This window comes from Vicugna pacos, chromosome 3 (assembly GCF_048564905.1).
Source record: "Vicugna pacos chromosome 3, VicPac4, whole genome shotgun sequence".
Classification (NCBI taxonomy): Eukaryota; Metazoa; Chordata; class Mammalia; order Artiodactyla; family Camelidae; genus Vicugna; species Vicugna pacos.
Genome location: NC_132989.1, coordinates 52,899,781 through 52,915,183, shown reverse-complemented (window position 1 = coordinate 52,915,183; position 15,403 = coordinate 52,899,781).

The window sequence follows — 15,403 nt, the reverse complement described above, 5'->3', positions numbered from 1 at the left end:
CTACATAGACCATCCCCAGTAACAAAAAATAAAGGACAACTAAACTGTAAACCAGTAAGTATCCACAAACAGGTTAAAAGATACAAAATATGCACTCATCCGAGAATCACCCAACTTTAAGAACAGTGAACAGCATGAGAGCAACAATATAGCAAACTTAACTGCCCCTCCCCCTCGCCAAAAAAAAAAAAAAAGCTTTTGGGAGCCAATTACTTTATTTTTTATTTTTAAATCAATAGTACTAAGTGAGCCCTATATTTTTTATTATATTGGAAGCTCCTAGTTCATGACAGTCATATCAGCCTCAGAAAATGACTTGGGTACCTTTATACCTGTTTCTATTTTGTCTTAGTGAAACCGAGGCCCCCTAATCATCACTAAGTTTGTGATTAATCTCTCTGTCCAGAACTTTATTTCCTTTCTTGTCCTTGTCCTTGTTCCCCTCAGGGTTAAGGAGTATCAAAGAAAAGGGGGCTTGAAATCAAGCAGCACCCTGGCAGTCCTTCCCAGGTACAAAAGCCTTTCCATGTCCCCTGTTTCTTGTTTGTAGAAAAAAAGGCTTACTCTCCTGCACTGTCTCCTAGTTCCAAAGAGCAGACTCCAGCAGTTAGTGATTCGGACAGTAGAGTCACAGGACTCCTGGTTCCCACTGAATGGACAAGGATAACAGTCTGATGCGTATCTTTGAGTTGTTCTGTAGAAACTAAGACCACCACCTAAGTTTTAGACAGTGAATACATGCAGATCACAAACACGAGAAACCTAGACTGGTTAGAATCAGAAAATTGAGATTCCTGAAACACCACCCTGTTACTTCACCATCAACCAGTGAGAAGAAGGTCCACAGGTTGATCATGCATCCTATAACCCTCTCTCCTAACACTGTCTTTAAAAACCCTTTCCTGAAAGCCATTGGGGAATTTGAGTCTCTTGAGCACGAGCTGTGTGTTCTTCTTGCTTCTTCTTGTAAGCAAATGAGCACTTACTTTGCAGCAAAAGCCCACTTGCCAGAATCTGGCTTTCTGCGCTGCGGGCACACAAGCCATTTCTTGGTAACACTACTGGGGATACTGATTTTCAGAACTATTTAGTAAATTCAGCTTTTCAATGTCTGAACCAACTTTTTAGTTGGTGTTTGTCAAAGCTTTTAGACTATTATTATTCTCATTTCTGTCTATTGGTACAGTTAGGTTTTCTTATTTAATACATTTTAAAAAATTATAATGTCTGTCTCATCTCAGTTTTCAAAAAGCTATTGGCAGAAAATTGTGCACAAGATTCCTCTTTTCTGGTAATTTGTATGGTTATCTCTAATTATGTTTCTACTTCATTCCTAACATTATATCTGAACACCCTCCCTCAATTTTTTTCCATTTTACTTCTAAGTTTACCTATTTTATTAAATTTTTTAGAGAAATAGTTTGATCCTTAAAAAATGATGAGTACCATCGAAAATATAAAACCCAGATGAGGTTAAGAAAAATTGGGAGGGAAGTGGAGGCACAATGCAATATCAAATAGGAAAGTTAGCATATGCCTCATTGAAAAGGAGAAATTTGAGCAAAGATTTAAGAAGGTAAAAGAGTTAGCCGAGGGGTATGTGACTTACACGTATAGCTAACAGCTCCAGCTGCTGTGAAGGACAGATTAAAGAGATGCAGGGAAGAATCAGCGATGCTCTGAGAGATAATGGTGGCCAAGAACAGGTGGTAGGAATTACAGTACTGGGCACACCTTGTATATAATTTTAAAGGAGAGAATGTATTGCTAATGTATTGGTACACAATTATGACTTCAAAATACTTCGCCAGATCAAATGGAGGGGTGATTTGCCATCAATGGCGAATATGTGAGCTGTAAGTGGAGCAAGAAAATACTTTGAATCCAGTTTCTTGTGGGTAGAAGAAGTGTTTACACCTCTCACTTGACATGTGGAGTAGGTAGATAATATTTGTTTAGAATTTGGGACAGATCTGAGCCGGAGAAATAAATTTGGAATTTGTCAACACAGAGATGGTATTAAAACTATTAGAATGAATAGAATTACCAAAGAAGAAAGTATAGATGAAAAAAAGTACCAATGATGGAGCCCTAAAGAATTTCAACACTGGAAGCTGAGGTGAAAGAGAGGAAACTACCAAAAAAAAAAAATATGGAAAGATGAGAGGAAGAGAGTTTGTTGTTCTAGAAATAAAGTGTAGAAAATACATAAAGGAAAAAGGAGTGATCAGTTGTGTCAAGAGTCATAAAACGTTTGAGGGGAAGACATGGGAACGTGAAGAATGACCACTGGATTAAGCAATGACAGATCACTGCTGACCTTCACAAGGACTTTGTTTTGTAAGGGTACCCTGGTCAAGTCAGAACTTAGGCCCACCAGAGTGAAGGACAGGGGCAAGTCACGGAATCACAGGTGACAGATCTAAAAAAAAAGATTGAAGTATTGTGGGCATTTGGGCACTAGTGTGAGTGAGCTAGCAGAAAGAAGCTGGTGATAACAGAGTAGGATACAGAAAATTGAAGTTATAGAAAAATTAAAATATTCAACAATTGTAAATTCTGTGGTATAACCACTGGAGTGAGTAGCTGAAAGTAGGAATGTGGACAAAATAATTGGCAGAGCAGAGTTCAAGGAACTGAACGGCTAGAGTGTTGGAAGGATTATATTTATACATATTGAAACTTCCAAGGATTATGACTGGAGTAATACTGGGAAGAGTCACAGTGAGAGCGTAGCTTAAATCATTAGAAAATTAAGAGTAATGTCCTAGGGCTACAGGCAGATGATGACAGTAATGAGATGTGGGGGCTGATAAGTCTGTTGAGGGTCAAAGCTAGGGATTTTAGAAACAATGGTTGTATTATTTACATTTTGCTTCAAAACCAATTAATTCAAATCTCAGGGGTTTAACAACACAGCAAATATTTCAGAGGTTTTGTTGGTGAGGAATTCGGGAGCAGCTCTGCTGCGTGCTTCTGCCTTGGATCTCTCCTGTGATGTCGCTGTTTTTATGCCAGCTGTGACTGGGATCATCAGAGTTTCTTTACTGAGTCTGGAAGATTTACTTCAAACACTGCTCACTCACATTGTTGGCAAGTTGCTGCTGGTAGTTGGAAGGAGGTCCCGGTTGCTCAAAATGTGGACTTCTCCACAGGACTGGCAAAGTGTCCTCAACACACAGTAGCCAGATTCAGAGCACATGACTCAAGAAGAATAAAGACAGAGGCTTCGATGTCTTCTGTGACCTAGCCTCGAGGTCACACTCTCATTTCCCACAACAACATATTTGTTATGCAGGGCAGCCCTAGTCAGCATGGGAGATGACTATAAGGAAGTGTGAATGCAAGGAGATTAAAAATTATTAAGGATTATCCTTGAAGATGGCTACCCAAAAAGGTGGAATGATGCGGCCTTAGAAATAAAAGAATTCCTAGTTAACTCCAAGAGCAGTGACATAAGGACCCTGAGAAGAAGAAAAAGCCACCACTGAGAAGAATAAAGTCACCATTGAGAGAACTTGCAAGGGAATTTGTGCACTAATTCGCATATCCAGGTGATCGCTGGATTGCAACTGGAGGGAAACAAATGAAAGGATTACTGAGATGATGTGTTGACAGTACAGAGAATTTTATGTACAACTATGCGTAACAGTGAATTTCAGGGGATAGAGTAAAAGAGTTTAAGGAGTTAAGATGGCAACAGGAGAAATAACAGGAATGAACAGAGCTTTTGGATTAAGGTATGGAAATAGAAAGGTAACCTGGCAGTCCAGGGAGTTTTGGCGTAACTGACATACACAGACATGGTATTAATCTCGGTGGATTCACTGCAGATAAACGGTAGCAAGGTTTGAGCAGGATGGCATATACCAGGGTGAGTTTCTGGAGGTTTCTCTACTTGTTGCTTAGGTAGATGTCCGAGGGAAAGGGGGCCTCTTGTCAACAACAGGGTTAGAAATTTCTGAGAAATGTGGGCTTAATCCCTGTGGTCTTAATGGGAAAGTTTCTCTTGTACCCCTTGGTTCTGATACTATGATCTCTTTATACCTGTCAACGGCCAAGTGACCGGTGGGGGAGCGGGCTAGCGGTGTGGGCCTCTTCCTCAACCTGGAAGATAGGGTTTAAGGGCTCAGAGGAAGAAACATGGTTTTATTTCCACTTCTGTGTATTTCCAGCTATTTTGTAATTTCCACTGGTATTCATCATAAGCAACAGAGCTTTTTAGAAGTGTTTATTTTCAAGTTCCACAAATAAAAAGGGATAGTGGAGGGCTGTCTTGTGTCTCATGGTGTGCAAAGGAGACGACTTCTGTGGTGTTTAATACTGCTTTTTAAATTTTTTATAAATTTGTCATTTTGTGTCCTAAAACATAATCATATTTTGCAAAGGGTTCGTATGTTTGGCAGTGGTTATGGAGTTATTATTAGCATGTTGAGACTGATCTATCTAGATGTTGCTATACATATACATATATGTATACATTCTTTATTTCATATAAATTATGCTTCATATATTCATATTATATGTAATATTTAATATATAAATATTAATATATAATTTATATATAAGCTACCCTTTAGTCAGTATTTAATTTTCTACTGGCTGATTCAGTTGGAAAAAAATTAAATATGTTAAATATTTTTATTGACTTTCATTCATGCTTTATATATTTTTAGTTTAGTCTAAAAAGTTTATAGCAGCACATGCTTTTTTTAATCTTGGTGAATTATTCTTTATATTTTAGATACTGTCCTTTATGCAGTTCTGTTTAAATTCTCATAATATTACTGTTATCATCTTTCTTTTACAGAATTGTCTGGTATTTTGTTTTGGCTACTCCTTAATTTTCTACCTTTCTGAATCATTATATGAAGTTTTGAAATAGTATATAGCTGTGATTTTTAAAATTCAGTTTGTTTAAATAAGTGATTTGTGAAACAACTTTAATTATAATCACTGAACTATCTGAAGTATTTCTATCACACATATTGTGTTTTCTAATGACTGTTTTTCTTTTCTCTCCTTTTCTCTCTTAGATTAATCAGTGGTTACCAAGTGAGGCTGTTTTCGGTTGCCACGGTGGTCACAACACGCAGGGGGATGTTACTGACATCAAATGGGTAAGTCTAGAGATGTTACTAAACATCTTACAATGCATAGGACAATGCTACACAGCAAACAGTTGGCCCAAAATGTCCATATTAAGAATGCCTGTTCCAAATTACATACTCTTTATTCTTTTGTTTCTCAGTTTGGAGTAGACTTTTATTTACATTATTCTAGTTGTTACTTTAAAACAATTTTCAGAAAGGTTAAATTAGTAGGTATCTTTCTTCTTCTGTGGAGTCAGGAAAGGCACTTAAAAGATTTAAATTGAACTAGCTACTTCTCTCATCCTTTACATTGTTTTTAAATTTTAGTTCTACCAGAACTAAATCAACTGACACTGGCTTTTGTTAGTATTTATACGCAATAGTTATACAAATTTACCCATATGTTTTACCATTTTCTTTACTTCTTACATCCCCTTCCCTTTTTCTGGGTCTTTATTCCTTCTTGCTGGGGTACATCCATTAGTAGTTCTTTCAGCATAGGAAGAATGGCAAATTCTCTTCCTTTTATTACATCTAAAATGTTTTTGTTTCACATTTATCCTTTAACAATAGTGTGGTTGGTGTAAAATTATATTTGTAGTAATTTCTTTCAGCACTTTCAAGAGCTTATTTCAGTAACTTCCGAGACCCAATGCTGCTGTGGTCAGTACATTATTCCTTGATGAACAATGTGATACTATCTTCTTTACTTGCTAAATCAGTAATTTTGATACTATGTGTCTTAATATGGACTAGCTTTTGTTTATTATGTTTGGCACCCATTATAGTTTTGTTGTTTGATTGAATAACTTAAGTTAGTTCTGGAAAATATTAATACTGCCTTATTAATGAATATATTCTTTAAATTATCTCTAAATTTCTGAAGACAATATTAGAAGTCTAACAGACCTTTTTTATCTTCTATACTTCAAATTCCATTTCATATTTTCTATCTTATCTTTTGTTTACAGAATTATACATCTCGGTATATATTTGAGTTCAGTTTTCACTTCATTTGTCTAGTTTGAACTTTCAATTCTTCATTATTTCTTATTTCAGAGGCTGATTTTGGGAATTCTAGACACTAGGGTTTCTGTGTTTAACTTCATCAAATATACCTATTTTAATTTTATAATGTACTCTTTGTCCCTTATATCCTTTTTCTTTTATCACTTTTAACCTCATGGACACACAAGGATGCTGAATATCCAGCTGAATATCCAGCCTCACATACATATTCTATCATGTCCTATCTTTTCTAAATGTTATCTTGGAATTCTTACCCTGTTGTGGCTCAAAGACCAACAGTAGGGGAAAAAGGCACTGTGGTTCTTGTCAGTAACCTTCATGAAAAAAAGTCCAATGAGAACCATGTATGAGTTCTAATGTGTAGACTGTGGTAGCCAGGGTGGTGTTCTGCTCAGATATCTTTTGGAACCTGCTATGGGTAACACTGCTGACTATCAGTCTCCATCTGCTGCTCATTGGTTCTATCACAGCAGACAGAGGCCTGCTTTCCCAAGGCTGCTCCCAGCCCAAGACTGAGTGGTATGGAGCATACATTCATCTGATTGCTGCCCATTTCAGGACACCATCAAACGGCAGCTCATTGGTCAGGTTGAATCTTTCTGAGAACTGAGCTGTGGACTTGTATCATCGTCTGAAGGCTCGTATGGTCCCATGGTTGCCACCTGCTTTTATCTTGGAGTTTGAGAAGACGCATTCATTGGTTTCTCGATCTAGTTGCTCTAACCTGTATTTGGGAAGACCAAAATCTATGCGGTCACCACTGCCACCATATTTCCCAAATTCCAGCCGTTAAATGTTTACAGATGAAGGTCTAGTTTTTTTTTTTATTAGATACATATATATAATAGACATATTCTAAACATGTAATGAGGTATATAACTTTATTCAGTTCTTCAGTAAGTTTACAGAACATAGTGGATAAGTGTATTCTAGAAAATTACTAAGCACAGCTGTAAGAAGAAAAGTTACGTTCAGGAAAGTCGATCATATAATTGCAACAGTATCACTGTAATTGGTTGAATTCATATACAAAGCATTTTTTCAGGCAATTTCCACAGAGCTAATAGTAAAATTCTAAATAAGAGCAGAGGAGTCATATTTCACTTTTATTCCAAGAATAAAATGTCATTTGATGTTAATCTATGAGTTATTAGCAGTTAACATTGTCAATATTAAAGTAAACTTTTCTTGCATTTAGCAAACTTCAATAATTCTCAAAGTGAAGGTATGCATTAATACTTTAGTACAAAGGATAACTATCCACAAGCACATGAAATGTAGCATCCTCTTTTTTAACAAGTTATACATAAGATCTTCATTTGCTATGTGTATTTTGTCGAGAAAGAAAATAGGAAATTGTATACTGTGGCACACAATTCTGAAATAAAAGGAAATGACGTTATAAGAAATGAAGTTGTTCTGACTGATAGAATTAAAATAGAGGAAATTCCTAATTAACAGAAACGAGTTAAAGCTGCTCTTAGAGAACTGTAACTTACACAAGTTACTGGAACTTAAAAAAAAGAACATTCTGTGTAGACCCTGAGTTTGGCATAGCTCTAAGGATAATACATCTTTTCAGTATCAAAGATTATTTCATTGTTGATGCTGAGGACTTCCTGCAATAATAAGTTTTCATACTATTTTTTTTCTCAGTGACCTTAACCAACATGGGAAAATAATGAACCTCTTCTTGCTGTGTCTTGGAGGGTTTGGTAATTCATCTTAGATGTCAGTGAAATAAATGTCCTCTTTGTTACTTGAAAGCTGTATCTTCCTTAAAAACAAATACAAACAAATGAGTTACAGTAGGCAGATGAGAAATCAACAGAAAACATGAGTATGCAGAATATATTTTAGATTACAGCAAAGTGGGAGTTTTGTGAGATGGAATTTTTCTGAGCTCAAATGTGTAAGTGGGCTATGAGGCTAAGGCAGGACAGCCTGAGACCTAATGTTGATTGAGCCATACTTAACACATTTATTTTTACAGTTACATGTAGCTTTCATACTGTTAAATACACTTATCATGTGACATGTCACTAATTACATTAATCTTTGATTACCAAATTGCTTATAACAGTCTCTAAGAAATGTATTTTTGCAATAGCTTTTGGGAGTCCTTGCTTTTTCCAATATACAGATGTATTGTTTTTTTGTTTATTGAAGTATAGTTGATTTATAATATTAGTTTCTGGTATACAACATAGTGATTCAGTTATAGATGTATATATGTGTTATTTTTCATGTTCTTTTTCATTATAGGTTATTACAAGCTATTAAATACAGTTCCCTGTGCTGTATAGTAGGACCTTGTTGTTTTATGTATTTTATATATAGTAGTTAGTATCTGCAAATCCCAAATTCCTGATTTATCCCTCCCCCACCCATTCCCTTTGGTAACTGTATTTTCTATGTCTGAGTCTGTGTCTGTTTTGTGTCTTTTTTTTTTTTTAGATTCTATATGTAAGTGATATCATATGATACTTGTCTTTCTCTTTCTGGTTTACTTCACTTAGAATGACAATCTCCAGGGCCATCCATGTTGCTGTAAATGGCACTATTTTATTCTTTTGATGACTGAATAGTATTCCATTGTGTGTGTGTGTGTATGTGTTTACACACATTTACCATGACTACTTCATCCAGTCATCTGTCAGTGGACATTTAGGTTGCTTCTATGTCTTGGCTTTTGTAAACAGTGCTGCTATGAACGCTAAGGTGAATGTATCTTTTTGAATTAGTTTTCTATATGCCCAAGGAGGGGGTCACTGGATGATATGGTAAGCCTATTCTTAGTTTTTTAAAGGAACCTCCATACTGTTCTCCACAGTGGCTGCACCAATTTACAGTCCCACCAACAGTGTAGGAAGGTTCTCATTTCTCCACACCCTGTTTAGCATTTATTGTTTGTGGACTTTCTAATGATGGCCATTCTGACTGGTCAGTCTCATTGTTTGCACATATTTCCTCCCAGTCTGTAGGTTGTCTTTTTTGGTTTTAGTTTCCTTTGCTGTGCAAAAGCTTGTAAGTTTAATTAGATCCCATGTGTTGGGTTTTTCTTTTACTTCCATTGCCTGGGTAGACTGCCCTAGAAGAACAGTGCTAAGAATTATGTCAGAGAATGTTTTGCCTATGTTCCCTTCTAGGAGATTTATGGTATCCTGTCTATATTTAAGCCTTCAATCCATTTTGAGTTTATTTTTGTGCATGGTGTGAGGGAGTGTTCTAACTTCATTGATTTACATGTGGCTATCTAGCTTTCCCAATACCACTTGCTGAAGAGACTGTTTTTTCTCCATTGTATATTCTTGCCTCCCTTGTCACTGTCTGTGGGTTTACTAGATGTACTGTTGACTGCCTAGTTTTGAAATGAAAATAAGTAGGTACTTGATACGTCCTTTGTCTTCATAACCAGAGCAACTTTGTCTTACCTACCTGGTATGGTTCTTAAAGAGGCTTTTTGAACTTCCCTGGGAATAAGATACTCCCATTTCTTATAGTATTCACTAAGAATGGACCGCTTCTCTACTCCCCACACCCATACTTTGGACAGGAAAGGACCGAGGATAGAGAGTGTTCCTGGGTAACCAGTAAACATTCCATCATCTATTTTCTCTTTCACCACACCCATACTTTGGACAGGAAAGGACCGAGGATAGAGAGTGTTCCTGGGTAACCAGTAAACATTCCATCATCTATTTTCTCTTTCACACCCACAAACAGAACAGGCCACAATAGCCATTTTTAGTGGTGTCACTGAAGGCAAATTCACAAGGAAGCTTGCACGCATCTCTTCTAAGGCCCTGTTAAGGGCCCTACAACTATGTTCACACTGACATACATTTTTGACAGTCTGCAGTAGTAAGAGTGTTCCGTTCTCATTCTTTAAAATCGCCTCTCAGATGAACTAGGCACTGGGCCCCACAAAACTTTTATACGCCTCTGGCAAATGTCCTGAGTGTGGGAAAAATGAATCCAAAACAATCATAAAGCTGTAGAGTTCAGTGGAGCTTTATGCTCCAGCTACTTCAGTTCCTTTCTTCTAGCGCTGAAGGAATTAAGGCCCAGAGGAGGCAGGTTACAGACCTGAAGGCACAGCTTGTTAGCCGCAAAACCAGTGGTAGAAAGCTGGTGTTTAAGCTGGTGTGTTTACCTACTACTCTACTCTTTTTTTGTTTGTTTGTTTTTCGGTTTTATTAGGTAGAATTGTTACAATTTGACTGCACATATACAATATATTGCATATAAATACATATACACAATATACTGCACATTTTAAAAAATTTACACATATGTATTGTTCATTGTTTCTAAGAACATTTAGATCTTTAGCTTTTTAAACTTACATAGTTATCAAAGGAATAAAGCCAATCACAAAATAAGAATTAATTCAAAAAGATACACACACCCTGCTATTAACAGCAACATTATAATTATCAAGATATGGAAGTATTCTATGGGCACGTCAATAGAGGAATGGGTAGAGAAGTTGCAGCATATTCAATGGAATGTGACTCACCCATAGAAAAGAAGGATATTTTGCCATTTGCAGACCTTCATTCACTTTTGTTTTCCACTTCAAAATCTAGAATTTTATAACTGGCATAAACATTTTCATTGCATCGAAAACAACAAAACACCTAGGAACATACTAAACCAAGGAAGTTACCTCTACTCTGAAAGTTAAAACACTGATGAAGGAAATTGAAGATGATACAAAGAAATGGAAAGATACCTTGTGCTCTTGGATTCTAAGAGTGAACATTATCAAAGTAGCTGTACTACCCAAAGCAACTTACAGATCCAGTGCAATCCCTGTCAAGATACTCATGACATTTTTCACAGAACTAGAACAAACAATTCCAAAATTTATAGGGCCAGGGTCCAGCTAGTCCCAGGGTAGAATCTGGCCTGTGTTTGTGGATTCCTTCTACAGGCTTTAGGGTTGTTGTTTTCTTCTTTTTGATATCTGCCCCCTGGTGGATGAGGCTGGACTAGAGGGCGATGCAGGTTTCCTGGCAGGAGGAGCCAGTGCCTGCCCACCGCTGGGGGAAGCTTCGTCCTGGACCTCTGGTGGGTAGGGCCATGTCTAGAGGCATTTGTGGCTCAGGAAGTCGGTCGATGGGTGGGGGCTGTGTTCCCACCCAGTATGTTGTTTCGGGAGGCTAGGTCTTAGTGCTAATAATCCAATCAAGATTCCAACCTCCAGGAAAGCTCCTGTAGCTAAATATTCCCAGAATGTCCACCATCAGTTTTTATGTCCCTTCAGTGAGCCACAGCCACCCCCTAACTCTCCAGGAGATCCTCCAAAACCAGCAGGCAGGTCTGGCCCAGGTTCCTATGAACTCACTGCCTCTGCCCTTGGACCTGACACATGCGAAATTCTGTGTATGCTTCCCAAGAGAGTGGAGTCTGTTTCCCTCAGTGCTGGAGCTAAGCCCCACTGGCCTTCAAGATCAGATGTCCTGGGGTCACCTATTCTCAATGCTGGAACCCTGGGCTGAGGAGCCTGACGTGGGGCTCAGAACTCTCACTCCTCTGGGAGGGCCTCTGCGACTTAATTATTCTTCAGCTTGTGTTACCCACCTGGGGAGTATGGGGCTCTATTATATCATAAACACGCCTCTTGTACCATCCAGCTGTGGTTCCCTCTTTATTGTTCCAATTGAAGATCTTTTCCGCTAGGTTCCAGTCTTTTTCGATGGTTGTTTAGCAGTCAGCTGTGGTTTTGTTGTAGTCGCGATGGGAGGGGAGCTCGTGGTCCTGCTACTAAGCTATCTTGACCAGAAATCCTACTCCACTCTTTAACAAGGAGCAATATAAAGAGGACTAATGGTGCATCATGTTTTATTGATGCAGTAGAGGAGTAAATGCTTTGGAGTTGGGTAGATGAAGATAAAATCCTGACACTTGCTGGATGAGAGATCTTCACTTGTTTTGTTTTCAATCTGTTAAATGGCAGTAATGTGCTTGAAAGGATTATGTGAAGCAATACATGGGAACTTTCTGATTGTTGGGCAGTGGGGTTACTGAATAATATCCTCTGAACTGAGCAGAAACTTTGGGACCAAAAAAACAAGGTGGGCAACTCCATTTAAGTGCACCTATGACATCTATTGTGGGTAACATACATACAGGCAGGGGCAGGCGAGGGGGATCCGGGGGCATTGGCAGCTGCACTCCACGCCAGGGCCAAAGCTAAAGCTAGAGTCTGACTGCTAAGGGAGAAGCCCATCCATGCCAATGTGCACTGGGGTTTTTTCTTCCTCCTGGGGGTCTCATGACCATTATTTCTCACAGACCATTAACTATCTGGTTTCAGCAAAAGTCATCTTCCAGTTAAGAAAAGCTGAGAGAGGAACTCATCTCTTGTGAGTAGGAAAAGGTCAGTCAGCACAGAAAAGGGACGAGGTAAGACTGTGGGCCTAAGACAGAGCTGACCTTATGGAGTCAGTGTGGTTCAGCCACACAGAGAAACTGTGCAGCTGGCAGCTTTACTGTGATGTTCTGTGAAATATTTTCAAACTTCCTGTAAATCTTAAGATTATTTCAAAATAACAACTAAAGACAAACAGATGTAGGGGAAATAGACACCTGATTACTAGCAGCCTTAGGGGCTCCTGCAAAGAATATTTCCTTGTCTCATATGTTTAAGTCATTTGGGGTGTGATCATTAGTGGAAGATATTTAAAATAAAATAAAATTTCACTAATGTCCTACACCCAACCAAAGAAAGTTTCTACCAAATCAGGGCTATCTGTATTTTGGACAGTGGAAATGCCTCTCTTTCTCTCTATGTATTTTTTCCCATTGGCATATCTATTGGGATTATGTTATTTTTTGATCCGTTAGTTACCACCATGAATAATATTTGCTCTCTCTCTCTCTATATATATATATATATATGCTATATATATAACATTATGGATTTCATAATACATAAAAGCCTTTGAATAAACCCAGACTTCAATTCCAAGCTAAAGCACCATAGTAATATTTTAAGTGCTAAATAAATTGTTTTATACTACAAAAAAGGAAAGGGAAAAATGGTATCAGAGTAAAGTAGAAAAGGAATAACATAGTAAGACGATTTGTTGGATCTCTGCACTAACTGAAGTTAATGTTTACCCTTTAAATTAGATGGGACCATAAAGTATATTAGGGATTTTGGGAAAAAATGATGAAAGGTACTATGAGTAATTTTTTAGGGATTTAATTGGGCACGTGTATCACACATGAAAAATATCCTCTGAAAGGTAGGTATATCAAAAGTTATATCTTCAAAAGTTCCTTGCAAGATAAAACATTATTTAAAAGGGTCCAAAGAAATAAGATGAAATGTGATGAAAGGAAAATCTAATGGCCTAAATTAAGAAATTGCTGTTAATATCAGATGTCACTCCTAGGATAGTGCTTTTAAAAATCCACCTTCTCTCTGCAAGCAAGAGACTGAGTGAATGTCTTAGAACTTTTTTCCCTGTGATTAGACTAACACTATTACATAGTGGACTTTGAAATTGCTCACAACTCTGAATATGCCTTTTCACTTCATACCAAGTTCTTTTCTCAACCAAGTTACTTTTGAAATTGACAGTTCATCTTCACATTTGTTCCACAGTCATGAGTCAAGTCAGTCAAGTTGAAATCTTGTTACAAAATACTATAAACTTATTGTTGAATGAAAAACCTCTCACTGTAAACAAAATTTGATATAGTTTAAAAAAAAAACTATAATCACTGGGGAAAATTTTTCTGACTAAAAGGGTAGAGAGAAAGTACAGGAAAGAACCTTGTTTAGTAAAATCCTACCAAAATGAATAAGAGGGGACAGGTAGCAGAAATAGAAAGCTTGCCCCTGTATCTTAACAGGAATCAGGAAAGAAAGCACATTTTAAAATCAGTACCACTCTTAAACTCCAGCCACAGTAGCTGTATTCCTCCCAATAATCGTAGGGAAGGAAGGTGAGGGTTCACAATCTGGCAATCACACTTATTACCACCTAAAAACTATCCTGTGGAAGATCCATCTTTAGAAGGTACACAGGGAACCTTAGGAAAGAAGCTAAAACTCATCTAGTATAGATGTGTATCTACCACTCAGTGCCTCATCACTGCGATCCATCACTCTCTTCAAGCTGAGAGGAAAGGCAGCTAACTAAAAGCAATTGCCCTTGAAACTTTCTTTTTGACTCATGGACTAGGTAGAAGTGTGTTGTGTAAATTTCTAAATTCCAGATACCTTCATATTATTGACTTCCAGTTTAATGTTGTTATGGTCCAAGAACAAACTCTGTATAATTTCTGTCCTTTTAAATTTGTGAAGGTTTTATATCCCAGGATATAGTCTATCTAGATGTATGTTCCATGTACACTTGAGAAGAATGTGTGTTTCGCTGTTGTTTGCTAGAATGTTCTATAAATTTCAATTAGATTCTGTTGGTTGGTAGTGTTTCTCAGGTTATCTATTCATTACTGGATTTCTGGCTACTTGTACTATGAATTACTGAGAGAGGCATGCTAATGTCTCCAACTATACTGCAAATACACCTGTTTCTACTTTCAGGTCTAGCCATTATTTCTTCAAGTATGTGATGCCTATTGCTCTTCCATACATATTTAGGATTCTTAAGTACTTTGGGAAAATTTAATCCCTTTTATCACTATGTAATATTCCTCTTTATCCCTGAAAAACCTCGTTCTCAAGTGTAGTTTATTTAAACTTGATATAGTCACTCCAGACTTGTTTTGGTTAATGATTTCATCTTTCTCTGTCCTTTTACCTAACCTATCACTGTCTTGTATTTGTAGTGGATTTCTTATTGGCAACATATAGTTGGATCATTTTTTAAATCTAATATAAGATTCTCCTTCAACAAGTGCATTTAGAGTATTAACACTTAAAATGGTTGTTTCTGTGGCTGAAACGTGCTAGAATCTTGTTAGCTATTTTTTATTTGCTCCATTTGGTCCTTGTTTTATTTTCTCTGCCTTCTCTGTTTTAACTTAGTTTAACAATCCATTTGTCTCATTTATTGGTTACATATTATTTAAAAGCATATTTTAGTGGTTGCTCTAGTGTGTAGAGCATACTTAAAAAAAATCTAAAACCACTCTCACATCTCACATACTATCATACCACCTCATATATAGGGTAAGAAATATTTTAATTATATGACCAATTGCTCTCTCCCATCCCTTCTGCCATTGTTGTCATGAATTTTATGTTATTAACACCCAGTATACTATTTAGTCTGTATTTTCCTCAGTTATCACTTCGA